The sequence below is a fragment of the Cyanistes caeruleus genome, chromosome 3 (genome assembly GCF_971803275.1).
Source record: "Cyanistes caeruleus chromosome 3, bCyaCae1.hap1.1, whole genome shotgun sequence".
NCBI lineage: Eukaryota > Metazoa > Chordata > Aves > Passeriformes > Paridae > Cyanistes > Cyanistes caeruleus.
Genome location: NC_141703.1, coordinates 74,523,652 through 74,536,089, shown reverse-complemented (window position 1 = coordinate 74,536,089; position 12,438 = coordinate 74,523,652). Strand labels below are relative to the sequence as shown.

The 12,438-nt window shown below is 38.9% G+C and overlaps 1 long non-coding RNA gene across 1 annotated transcript; it reads left to right on the top strand.

Annotated features, from left to right (window-relative positions):
* Positions 1-2,143: 2,143 nt before the first annotated feature.
* LOC147654258 (uncharacterized) lies at positions 2,144-5,679 on the top strand. Its single transcript, XR_015284798.1, has 3 exons — positions 2,144-2,268; positions 4,670-4,849; positions 4,926-5,679. It is a non-coding gene; the product is annotated as an uncharacterized LOC147654258 (long non-coding RNA).
* Positions 5,680-12,438: the final 6,759 nt, after the last annotated feature.

The window sequence follows — 12,438 nt, the reverse complement described above, 5'->3', positions numbered from 1 at the left end:
CACATGATATGTATTTCATGCTAATAATCCAATAAACCATAGAAAGTAATTATTGTCAACATCCTGAGTTAGTTTATCATCTAGATATGTACATTTAGGAAAAAAACAAGAAACCACCATCAGGTGTATTTCTGTTCCTAAGAGTAGTGAAATTAGAGGGGAAATGTGGTACTCTTAAATGTGGCACATACTGAAGCAACCCCTTGGAAATAAATGGTCACAGTACACTAGTGCAGAAGAAAATGAATGGACAGAAAGAGGAGCACGGGAGGTTTATTTTAGGAGAAAGAAAAATAATTTATAATGGGGAAGGAGCCTGAACACTGAAATATATTGTTTGGGGATACTGTGAAATCTGCATAATTAGGACTTTTAAGATTAGGGTAAATAAACATAGGTCAGGAGTGATGTAGGCAAAAATAATTGTGCCCAGGGACAGGATGTGCTACATTACTTCCCCTTGTGAATGATGTAATTGTATACATCTTTATTGATGACCTTTGAGGAGTCCAGGAATCATGTGAGTATGGAGAATGACTGCTCCTAATGATACTCTTACCAGAATAGTTGCAGTTTATTTGAATGGTGCTTCTCTTTGCAACATGCATACAGAAGACTGACAGAATTTCTGTTTTTTCATAAACACTTTATAAAGGGAGCACTGTAATTTTTACAAGAGAGTAATCAGATATTTTAGAAAAAAAAAATTGAAGAGCTTATGCTTTTTTATATATGTTTATCAAAACTACAGTCATTCTCTTTATGTAAGAATTTCAGGGATGAGTCTCATCAAGGACTTCAAAAGCACTTAATCTGAAACTTGTTCATGACAAGTTTTCATGTTACTCCTTAATGGGCTTCATGTCAGGATTTTTGTGTGCTTTTTGTGTAGTAACTGCTATTTTCTTACTGGGAATGAACACACAGTATGGCAAATATTCCTTTTACCTTGGATTAAAGGAAGTTTTGTCCATGTCTACAGTAAGCTGTGTGTGTCCAACACTGTGTTTCTGAGCTGTGTTGAGGAAAGTTGTGATATATCTGTTGAATTAAGTCTGCCTGCCACAGTGACTGCAAGAGACTGACTATTTTTGCCTGTTAAGAGATCATGATACATCTTATGAAAAGACAAGCTGTGTTATCAAAATGCTGCTAGCCACACAGGAAAACATCAAACTGCCTTACCTTGTTTCTTTAAATGCATCTCAGACTGAATTTAAGGGTGCTTCTATTTTTTTCTCAGACCTATTTCAGACTACACCCACTCTGCCTGACAAAGACAACCCCCTTAAAAAACACAAAAAGAATTTTAAAAATTGCCTGAAATTGAACCCATTGTCATTTGTTATCTTAACATGTCAAGACCAGAAGTTTGGAAACATGTAAGTGCTGTTTAAGATTGCATTGCATTGCTCACAAATGAGCATTTTTCCCCATCCCCTAAACCTTTAGGTGGGTCTTTCCTCCACTTCCCTCCTACTACCAAATGCAGTTACTTGCTGAATTTTTTTAAGCTAGAAACATCTATTCTCAATGCATTTTAAGAAAATAGTTATTATTTTTTTTTAGAAAGCATAGAAGCAAGAATTACAGTAAGATGAAGTACCTGATGTGTCCAGACTTAAAACCTGTACAACTTAAAGGTGTTTTAGGAGGAATATTAGAGAACAATTATTATTGAAGAAGGTGTAAACAACTTAATAAATTTGAAAGTAGATTGGTTCAGACTCTGTATAACATTTTCAAAGTTTCTCTGCAGTCCACTAGAGTTGCTGTTATCTCTTCAGATAACTTTTTGGTATCTTTTCCATGAAAAGCAAAAAAATTTCAAAAAATACATACTTCCAAGTAGCGGTGTTGCCCAAAACTGCATTTATCTTGTACTGTTTCTGATAGCCAGTGAGTAATCATGCCTTAAAACTTAGATGGTTGTTCTTCAGCAAAATCCAGCAGTCTACAGGAAGAAACCCCAGGGTGAACACAGCCTATTGGTTGCTGAAGGCACAGTCTGTGACACTGGGGGTCACAGCTTGGGGGCTTCAGAGTTGCTTTCCTCAGAGATGCCTGATGGTTTGTGTGGCCAGAGCTTTGAATGGCTGCCTGCCTCCCTGTGGCTTGCTCTTGAGTAACACCCAACACCTGTACCTGCTGTTCAGATTCAATTTCAGTCAGGTTGCAGGAGCTAAGCAGGTGATGACAGAATGATACTTATGGTTTTGAAGGAGTGATGGGGAGACACCTTTCATGTGTATCTGAGGCAGCAAAGAGGTAAAAGCCAAAGGCTGTGAAGGAAAGACAGCTTTGTTTAAAGGTTTTTTTCTGACCAAAAAACTGGGGAGTGACTATCGTGAGAAGTGGCGGTTTCTTCATCTTTTTAGATACTGAGAGTCTGTATACTTTATGTCAGGTATGTAATGGGAAGCAGAATTATAGAAAGTGCTATAGAAAAGGTTGGAATAGGGGATCATTTATCTTGTTCTGGCTTTACTTAATTCACATGTAACAACTGCTCATTTACTGTATGCCTCTCAAGTCTGCTTGTCACATGCTAAACAACATAAAATAAACAGCTAATGACTTTTTGTAAACTGGAGTATTTTCTGCCAATATATCAAACACAGATCCAGCCTCTTCTACAGTAGTCCCAATAAGTGAGGTGGGTTAGTAAATCAAGGTGTATGGGCTTGAAACAGCTGTGAGACTTCTTTAGTGCATTTGCTGGAATCACAGAAAAACTACTATAGGCATTCTAAACCATATCAAATGTAATAAAAGGATCAGAAATTTTTTTCTTCATGGAGAGAAAGGGTTTTAGTACTTATATTTCAGTAAAAGTTACTCTTGTTCTGTTGTAGTCTTGATAGTTAAAGTTATATACAGTCTGAACATAGTGCATATAGATTTACATGTAGATTGTATGTAGATTTACACTTGACCTATTATGCCAAGTGTTTATGGAGGTGCACTATAAACTGCTACCAGCTCACTGCATTTATCTGTATTCTAGATATTCTAGAAGATTACACTTAGGTTGCCTTTCCCCCTGCCCTCCTCTTGTCTATACTCCACTTTTAAAGGTTTTTAGGCTTACTTTTCCTTAAGTTTTTGAAGTCTAGGAATAAGAATGGCACTTGAACATTTATGTAATAAGGAACAAATACTTAATAATTTATCATTGTTTCAGTCATACTGAAAATCACAGTCTTTCAACAGTAATGCCAGTTAAAGTGAACTTAAATAATGATTTGATTCTTCTCAATAAATACTGAGGAAGATGTAACTTAATAACTAGTAGAGTGTTTGTCAAACAAAATGGGCAGTTGGTTTGACAAAATTAGCTACAGTATTAAACCACAGCCAGTTATCTCTCCTTGTATGCTTCTCCTTTGATGTAAAATCTCTTAGACATCCAGTTGCAAGTGACTTTTTAAAAAATATTTTCACTGAAGTCTACAATATGATGTAGGATATTTTTAAAACAGATGTTCTTTGAACAGTTTAGTCAGTTCCAGTTACTGATAAGAAATGACTGAAACTCCTGCTTGCTTTATGGAAAATATTTTTGAAGAAATGAACAGAAGGTGTTTCTGTCTACAAAGTCATCTTGTTTATCTCTTATAAAATAAACATATTAAAAAATATCCCAGTCTCCTGCTCAGTGTTGAGGGTTTAGTTTATTTTATTGGTGCTTTTTAAAAATTATTTTCCTTGCTTTGGGCTACTCTCAAAAGATTCACTAGACCTGTTTAACAGCAAAATAATGCAGCTAGAGCAACTGGGCAACTACTGGACTGGGCCTAGTCTGGACATTAATGTGTATTCATTCCATAGCCCTTTGCTAGGACATTTGCAGAAATAATGACGTGGTTTTACTTGGAGACAGAGGCAAGAGCAGGGTGCTATTGCTATGCCCTGCACATGGACCAAAAAGGGCTTCTGAAGCCGTGGTTTGTTTTCTCGGGTGACACTGAGCACGACAAGGAGAGACTTGGTCTTCACAGGTTTGTTTACAAATGAGAAAGTGTAATCCACCCTGTCTTAACTCACCTTGATTGTATGGCATTATTCTAATATCTCTTGTTTCTTTTTTCCTCTGAGATAAGTCTACTCATCCTTCTTCATGAGTTTCTGGGACTTTTGATCTATTTGCTGTTCTTGTGTTCTTGTGTTTTGCCTCTCCTTACTTTTAGAAACCAAGAGACAGCAGAACAGAGGTTTCTTTCTACCACACTGTTCACTTCCATACCCATATGGGAGGTGCATAGAGCAGCTTTTGAACTGATGCTTTTTCCTCTCTATTCTGCTACATAAAGAGATTTGATTTTCTTCTGCATAAATCAGGCTGTGTATCTTGGGGATGGTTTATTATCCCATTCCCATTTTTGGGGTCTTTGATCTGTTTTGTTTTGTTGTGTGCTGAGGGGTGGCAGTTGTCCCTGCCCCAACCCCCATCCTTCCTGTCTCTGGGGCTCTCGCAATGACTGGAAGCTGAGCTGGGATTTCTGGGGAGAGCTGGAGGCGAGAGGCAGTCTCCTCTCTTCCAGCGGGTGCTTTGACTTGACACACACAGCCAGTATATTTGACCAGGGATCCTGCTGTTTCTGTAGTTTTTGCCTGCTTCTTTCTGGGTTTTATTTTGTCCTTTTTTTTTTTGCTGCTCTGCTGGCAGGGAGCCCAGAGCCAGTGGGTGTCCCACCAGGATCCAGGACCATCCTTGTTGTCTGCTGGGGGACTGCCCCCATCCTCCATAGAGCCCAGATCCGAAGAACCAGCCAGCACTGGTGAGGAAAGCCCGAGGAGCCGGACTGCTACAGCCTGCCCAACTCTCACCACACTGCCATTGCTCCAGGTTTGTGCTTCACAGTAGCTTCTCACCCTCTGCCTGCCTGCCGGAGGTCCTGCCATTCCAGCTTGCTTCTCCACAGCTTTCCCACTACAGCTCCTTTGCTATCCAGAGGGGGCTCCAGGATTGGCCAGCCCTGGAGGTTGCTAAGGGAAGCCTGCTCTCCATCCCTTCCTGCCGGCTACTTCCCCTGGCACCACCTGCTCCCCGAGCCCGCGCCACAGCGCCCCTGCAGCTGCGGGGGAATCACTGCACCCGCCCCTCCCGCCGGGAGCCACCAGCGCCCCTGCCAGCCGTGCCCGGAACTGCACCCAGGGGACAGTGCCTGCGGCCAGGAGGGGCCACTGGGTCCTGCTCTGTTTGGTGCTAGCGCCAGAGCTGTTGTTGTTTGCTTTATTATACATGTTAGTAAAGAACTGGTATTCCTTTTCCCATATCTTCACCTGAAAGCCCCTTAATTTCAATAATAATAATTCAGACGGAAGGGGGTCATATTTTTCCATTCCAAGGGGGCTCCTGCCTTCCTTATCAGATACCTGTCTTTCAAACCAAGACACTGTGCCATAAAAGTTTTGAGAAGTTAAAGATCTCTATTTTTTATGATGAGTGCTTGCAATGAGTTGAACTCGGGTTGTTTGGGAACTGAGCGTGCTCACCACCCAGCCAAAATCATTCCTATTTTGAACTCTCCTAACTGACATTCAGAATAGATTATTGGAAATGATCTAACAAAGAATTTCAAGTAGTGACTGGACCGCTAAAAAAACTCCATGATCTGCTAAGGGATAATCTGTGAGGATACAGTATAAAATAAAACAATCTCTATAACAGCCACAGTCAGTTTTCCTCTTTTGTATGTTTTGTTACGTTGCTACAGTGAAACAGACAAGCTATAATAGCAGTAGCAGAAAATGTACAGATGCTTCTGTTTAGCATAGCTCTGCAGAGCTCACCAAATTCTGCACCAGCTACAGGCAGCAGTAGATCACTCAATTATTTTTTCAGTGTTTTTCCAAATGTCTCAGAAAGAGGCTGCTAATATTTTGTGAGCTCCTTGGAGAATCCATCTCTGAGGTCTAGGTAGCTCCTCTGGTACCACAAAGGAAATACCATATTATTGGGTCCCAGCAGTGCAGATAGCAGTCAGCATCCCATCATTTCCTGTTGCTGTCACTTGCTGCAGAGAAGTGGTGCTGACAGGTTACTGTAGAGAGCAGAGAGCTGTTGGTAAGCCTATTTGATTTTCAATTTTCTTATACTATGTGCAGTGTAGTTGGGTACACTGCACTCTCTTCTATATTGTGAATAATTCCAGTGAGCTTCATAGATGAATTAGAACATAAAGATCCATCTCAAAGGATGAGATGTAATTGAAGAAGGAGTGATTGCGTTTGAGAAAGGAGGTCTTACTGCATATGACTGTGGGATGCTGTGACCTGGAGGCTATTTTTTCACTGGCTGTTGATAAATATGTCTGCTGAGGCCACCAAAGGCATAAACAAGTATTAACACAAAGAGAGGGCAGGAGACCAAACCACCCCTCTTTCTCCTGCTGAAAACAAGGGCACATTGCACCTTTATCTCTGCAGAGGATTTGGTTTCTGAACTGCATGCTGCTATAATTGCTGAGAGCATATGCATTCTGCTTGCTGCACTGTATGAGCCCTCTGAGCTTCATGTTTGCACTAGAAATATTTTTCTTCCTGGTGATTAAAACTCAGATTACGGATTCTGAGCACCAGCTTCACTACCTATGTCTACCATGCATCACTTGGTGACCTTGGCTTTTGGTGAGCCCCCAGTCTTGGTGACCTCCATTGTGCCAAAGGGGACTCTCTCTGTCCATTCTTATTGTCTTGAAGATGCACAGCAGATGCCTCTTACGAGATGCTGTTATGATGGGCCACTGCTATTATCATTTGCTTCTCTGCCCCATCTTTGACCTTACACTGCTGTGCATTTTTAAGACTGTAATCATGGCAGAAGGCTGATGTCATTGCAGGACAAAACAGTGGAAAAATGGGGTCAGAGTGAAAGCTGTTATTCCAGTATAAATATCTGAAATAACACAGGCACTCCTAAGTCTTGACAATGGATTTCTCTTTCCATGTGTTTCCTTTTCATTTTAATAAAACATGCTCTGTTCACAAATTCCTGCTTCCGTGATCGAAGTGTTAGGATTGGATGAGCTACATGTTAACCTCCTGAAAGATTAGTGATCCTCTAACACAGACTTTAATGGCTCATTAGTGTAAAAGGAAGGGTTGCTGGACTGGTGGGACATAAACATTATTCATACTCAAAATTAATATCTTGCTTCGAGTTCACGTGCTAACTCCCTCTTGGCAAAAAGGGCAAAGTGCAGCCATTAAAAAGCAGAAACCAAGAAAACACAGACAAGTGCTTTTGACCTGAGTGATATGCAGCCAAACTCATCACTGCAGGAGGTTTGATTGGTTTACAGGTCTGAGTGGGTGCAACTCTGGGATTAAGTAGAACTACTTGTCTTTACAGCAGCAGAGAATGTAAGATCAAATGTTTAGTAGTTTGATACACAGTTCAGAGAAAACAAGTCTACATCCATCACTTAATTTTATTGAATATTTGAACCATCCACATGTTTTCTGATGTCTCCAGCTCCCATTGCAAGAACAAAGGAAAACACCTCAAATTTAAACAAAGAGATGTAGTCTAAAAATGAAGCATTGGAGATGGGTTTGAATTTGAATTGTTTGCATTGTCTGTTTCTTCTGTGGGCATCCCCTGTGTACACCTGACTCAAGTCCCTTTGGCAGAGGTATGGATGTAGCTGTTTTAAAGCCTATGTTGCCTGTAACCACTGATAAGCTAATCACCATTGGCTATACACCAGGAGCTGGTGTAAAATAATTTGTTTGCCATTGCTCTCTGCTTAGAGCTGCCTGAGTTAACCTGGTTACTTCTCTGATATCACTGTTTGACTCTAGAGACACCCTTGTAACATTTCCTCTGGCACTTTGGAGGAGGTACTTATATGTTTGACATCTCCTTTGACATTTTGAGTCGACAGGGGGGACAAAAGATGCCCTGCAGAGTTGAGCTGTAAGTGCCTCTGAAGTGGGAATAGGGTCATGATATTGTTGCTCTAGCAAGATGTACTTAAGAATGTTCATGTCGTGCAGGTTCTCAGTAGCATTACTTGAAGTTGTAATTTATTCAGGAGTAATTAATTTTTTGACTTACCAATATGCTTCCCTTTAGAAATTATTAATTTGTGTTTTTACCTGCATTTGGACCAGTGATCTTGATTAAATGGTTCTTCCCCGATTTCTAGTGCAGTGATTCATTCAGGAAGAGTTTTCCCAGTATCAGTAAGTATCTTAAAATGCCATCATTCATTTTTAGTACAGTCAATAATGGCAGATCATGATGAAGGATCAATAATTTTTTTCCTCTGTCTCCCCCAGAGAATTTACATATAAGCACATACTCTCTTTAATAGCTGAGGAACTATACCTTTGTCATGTGAATATTTACACTGAAAGTGTTTTTCATTGAAAAATTAGTTCTAATTGACAGTACTGCCCCTTTATGTACTTACATTATCTATTGTCTTTTTTTTTCTTTCTGCTGGTCTTCCACTACAAATTTCAAGTATTTGTAGCTCTGGTTCATGTTTCTTCCCCAGGATAGATTATAGATGCAGACAATAAGTTATGGTGGGTTAAGAACATTTGTTTAATCCCTTATGACTAATATAATAGATGCACCTTAAGCAGTTTCAAAACAAATACATTTAACTCATGCAAAAAGTCTTCCTGAAACATTATTTTTTTCTATCCTGTTTATTTCAAGGATCAGTAATAGCAGAAGTTGCAGGTAAATAACTGGTTCTTTAAAAAAGAGAGTGCATGATAGGGAAGACTGCTTTTTTGAGAAGTTGCAGTAGGATACAGGATGACACATGGAGAGCCAGTGAAAGGAGTAGGTGATGCATTTATTTGACCAAATTCATATTTCTTGTAGTTTCTTACACCTAAGTTGGCTGTTTTGTAGTCAGTAGAGGGAAACGGGAGCTTCTGAGATTTAGCTTGTAGACAGCTAAAATAGATCATATGAACCTTTTAAAAAAAACCACCCTTTTTTGTGTGTTTACAGGGAGATCCTTGGGTGGCTAGTTTCAGAGCAGACATTTACTGAGGTGTCCCACCGCATGAGTCCTGATGTTACCTGGCTTAGTTTCGGAGCAGTGGGTGTGATAAAAGGAAGGTGCCCTGTTCCAAATTCACCCAGGTGTATGTGGCTCTAGCAGGGGTCTGTCTTGCACTGTGCTGATGCCATGAGGTCTCATTTATGGCTGTGTGGGAAGGCAATGCTGTGTCCCATGGTGCTATTGGAACCTCAGTGGTACTTCTTGATCAGGTAGCTCAGGTAGCTGGCTGAAATTAAGTGGAAAAACCTCAGCCCAACAAGGTCAGGGTGTCTGTTTGGCTAGTCCTGTTTCATGAGGAAAACTGAGAAGCCTTGCTTCTGATGAGGAACAAGAAAAAGATGTTTGAACTATTCATGTGAGCAACTCATGGTAAAACTGCAAAGCAACAGGAGAGAAATGACAAGGTCTGACTTTTTTAAAATGAGGGATGAGTTTTCAACTGGGATGCCCAGAAGGAAGAATGTTAGTCTTTGGAATATTCCCATAATTTCAGTTATTCTTTTAGTTCAATTGTATAGTGGTTTTTTTTAATCATTAACATTATTAATTTAATATGCACACTGTGTCTGTATCTGTTCTTTAAAAAAATGTTCTTGGAAGAGCTTAATTATCTGTTTCCTCTCCTTTTCTCTTTTTTACTATCATCATCCCCTGCGCTAGTAATCCCTGCATGCTTTTTTTTTTTTTTTTTTCCCTCTTTTTAAGAACACTGAATCTACTCGTGTCTCTTAAAAATCTACTGATTTTTGTCTGGAGACCTGAAAAATTAAGCTGGTCTACATTTATTTTCCAAAGATTTTGTGTTCCTTCCAAAATGCGAGCTGTGTAGATAAAAGAGAGCTTATGGCAGACAGTTGAAATTAATTTTTTCTCCAAGAAGTTCAGAATCAGCTAAGGAAATGTAGTTCTTAACAGAATGGTGGAGACACTGCTGCAATTGACTGCTATGATGTTAGCCTAGGAGATCAAGCTGACTGCACCGTGTAATTAATACATTGCGATGAATGCACTGGATGATATCACTTAATAGCAGGAACTTGTGCTAACCATCATTATCAATACTTCTTTTTCAATTTCAGATTGTGGTTAACTGATTTGACATTAAATTCCCCTTTACTTTTGTCCTGCACTGCAGAGATTAATTGTTTTGTGGCCAGAGATCAACAGAATATTGATCCACAAGTCAAATCTGTCTAGCCACCTTTTACACGCTTTTTGCTTACTACATGGCGGAGTAAATTAAACTGATCTGCTACTGTAAGCTGCTATTTCAATATAAATCTCCCCTTTTATCTTAAGCTCTTTATCACAGTTTCAACAGTGAATTCTGCTCACTCAGTTATTCCTGTCTGTTCAGATTCACCAGTCTTAGGATCCTTCATGCCAGACAGTATCTGCTTCAGTAGGACTGGAATAATTTAGCAGCTCTGAAAATGCTACTGTCATTTATTCCAGGAGTCAGCTGTCTTAGAAGGACCCAGAAAAGGCCAAAGTAATTTGCATTTATTGGCAAACTATTGCTTGTGTTAGTACTGACTTTTAATTTGACTGCAAAGATGAGAAAGTAAACATTATTTTGGAAACTTTAGTCAATAGAGATTTTAAGGAGGTCTTTTTTTTATTATTTAAAAAAGAATAAACCCAATGTTAATACTGGAATTCGTTATCAATAATAAAAAAAAAGGCTAATGCTCTAAAAGGCTAGATTATCCTCAAAATGCTTTGAAGACGAAGCTGGTCACTCTATGCACGTATTTACCTAATTGAAATAGACTGTTACATGAGCAGAGGACCAAGGTGCATTAAAATAATGGCAAAATAAAAGCTATCCAACATTATCCGTCTCAGGAAAAATAAAAGATCCATTTTTAAGTCAGGAGAGTGACAATTCAAGAAGATTCAAACACAAATCCAGAAAGATCCAGTCTGTGTGTCTTATGTTCTGCCAAGGAGGTTTGTGAAACCAGGCCTGCCCCTACTTAGAGTGGAACCTGTGAATAAGTCCAAAACACACTTATACCAATGACAAATGTCACCAGAAAGAATCAACATAGCTCTGTGAGTTGTGCACCCATATTCCTTTGCTGCAAGAAAGGCTTGGAAATGAATTGACTATTTAGTTGAGAACTCTGACGTCTTTGTACGTAAATTACGGGAAAGTCCAAATTTGGCCACTAAATAAACACTACCACCTATCTAGAAAGATGCAGGCAAAATGAAGACAGTTTCTGCTGTAGACCATATACAGTGTAGAGTGGAAGGGAAGGAAACACCAGTGCCCATTGGTTTTAGTAGAAATGTACCTGACGTGGTCTTCCAGAAAAATGAGTTGCAGTCCTACCTGTTCATATAATTAAATCAGTGACATGAAGGGGACTTGGTTCTTTAGAAGTGTATCAATTAAAGCTGTCACAAAATTTAGAAGTTTCTAAACTCTGAAGCACCAAGGTCTATTTTAACAGCTTGACCTATCATGATATATCAGCAAGACCTGTAATATGGCAGATAACCATCACTATTTATTCAGCTTTTGCTAAACATTGATTCTTTATATAAAAGTGTGATGTAGGGATAGGGGTGTTGCTTATCAGTGCTCAATCTTAGCAAGACTTTGCAGATTTTAGAAATTAATTTGTATTAGAGTTGTACAAAATGGTTTTGCTGCTGATTGAGACAGCAGACAATATTAATACCTTTTAAAAAATATTCAGCAACACAGATAAGAGATAAAAATCCTGGGTTTATAATGGTTTATGGGTTAAGTGTTTTTAATATATAATTTCAGCCAGGTTAGTCAAAATATTGTGCTGGTACTGAAGTATTCTGGAGTTAATATAAGAAAACTGCTAGTGAGCAAAAAAGATTTGGCCAATGTTTTCACACAGTAAGATTTCAAAATTTGTTAATGGTTTTAGAAATCTTTAACAGTTATTATTTTGATATTCTTTCTAGCAGTGTCTGTGCCTTTATGAGTAGGAACAATGAGTAATTACTAAATAAGGCAGTTACTCTGCCTTATTTAGAATGCAAGCATCAGTATAGCTGTCTCTCCCTTCACTCTGAATCAAAGATTTCTTGCAGGTAGAAAAGAAAGAGTTTATTCCCCTGCAAAAATAAGAAAACTGTTTGAGCACTTTAGTGCACTTCTATCATGGACAAAAGTTTTAAATTTTTCAGTATTGTGAAGTCTTGTGATTTTTTTAGATTATAGAGGGTGTTAATCTTTATAAGCTTTAATATTCTCTTTGGATTTTGACATTTGGGACTTATATGAAAATCCTGTCATGTACCAAAGGAATTTTTGGGGGGGCTTTGTTTGTTTGGTTGTTTGGTTGGTTTTTTTTTTGTTTTTTGTTTTTTGGTTTTTTTTTAGTCTTTTTGCTGGGTGTTTAAAGTGTGATCC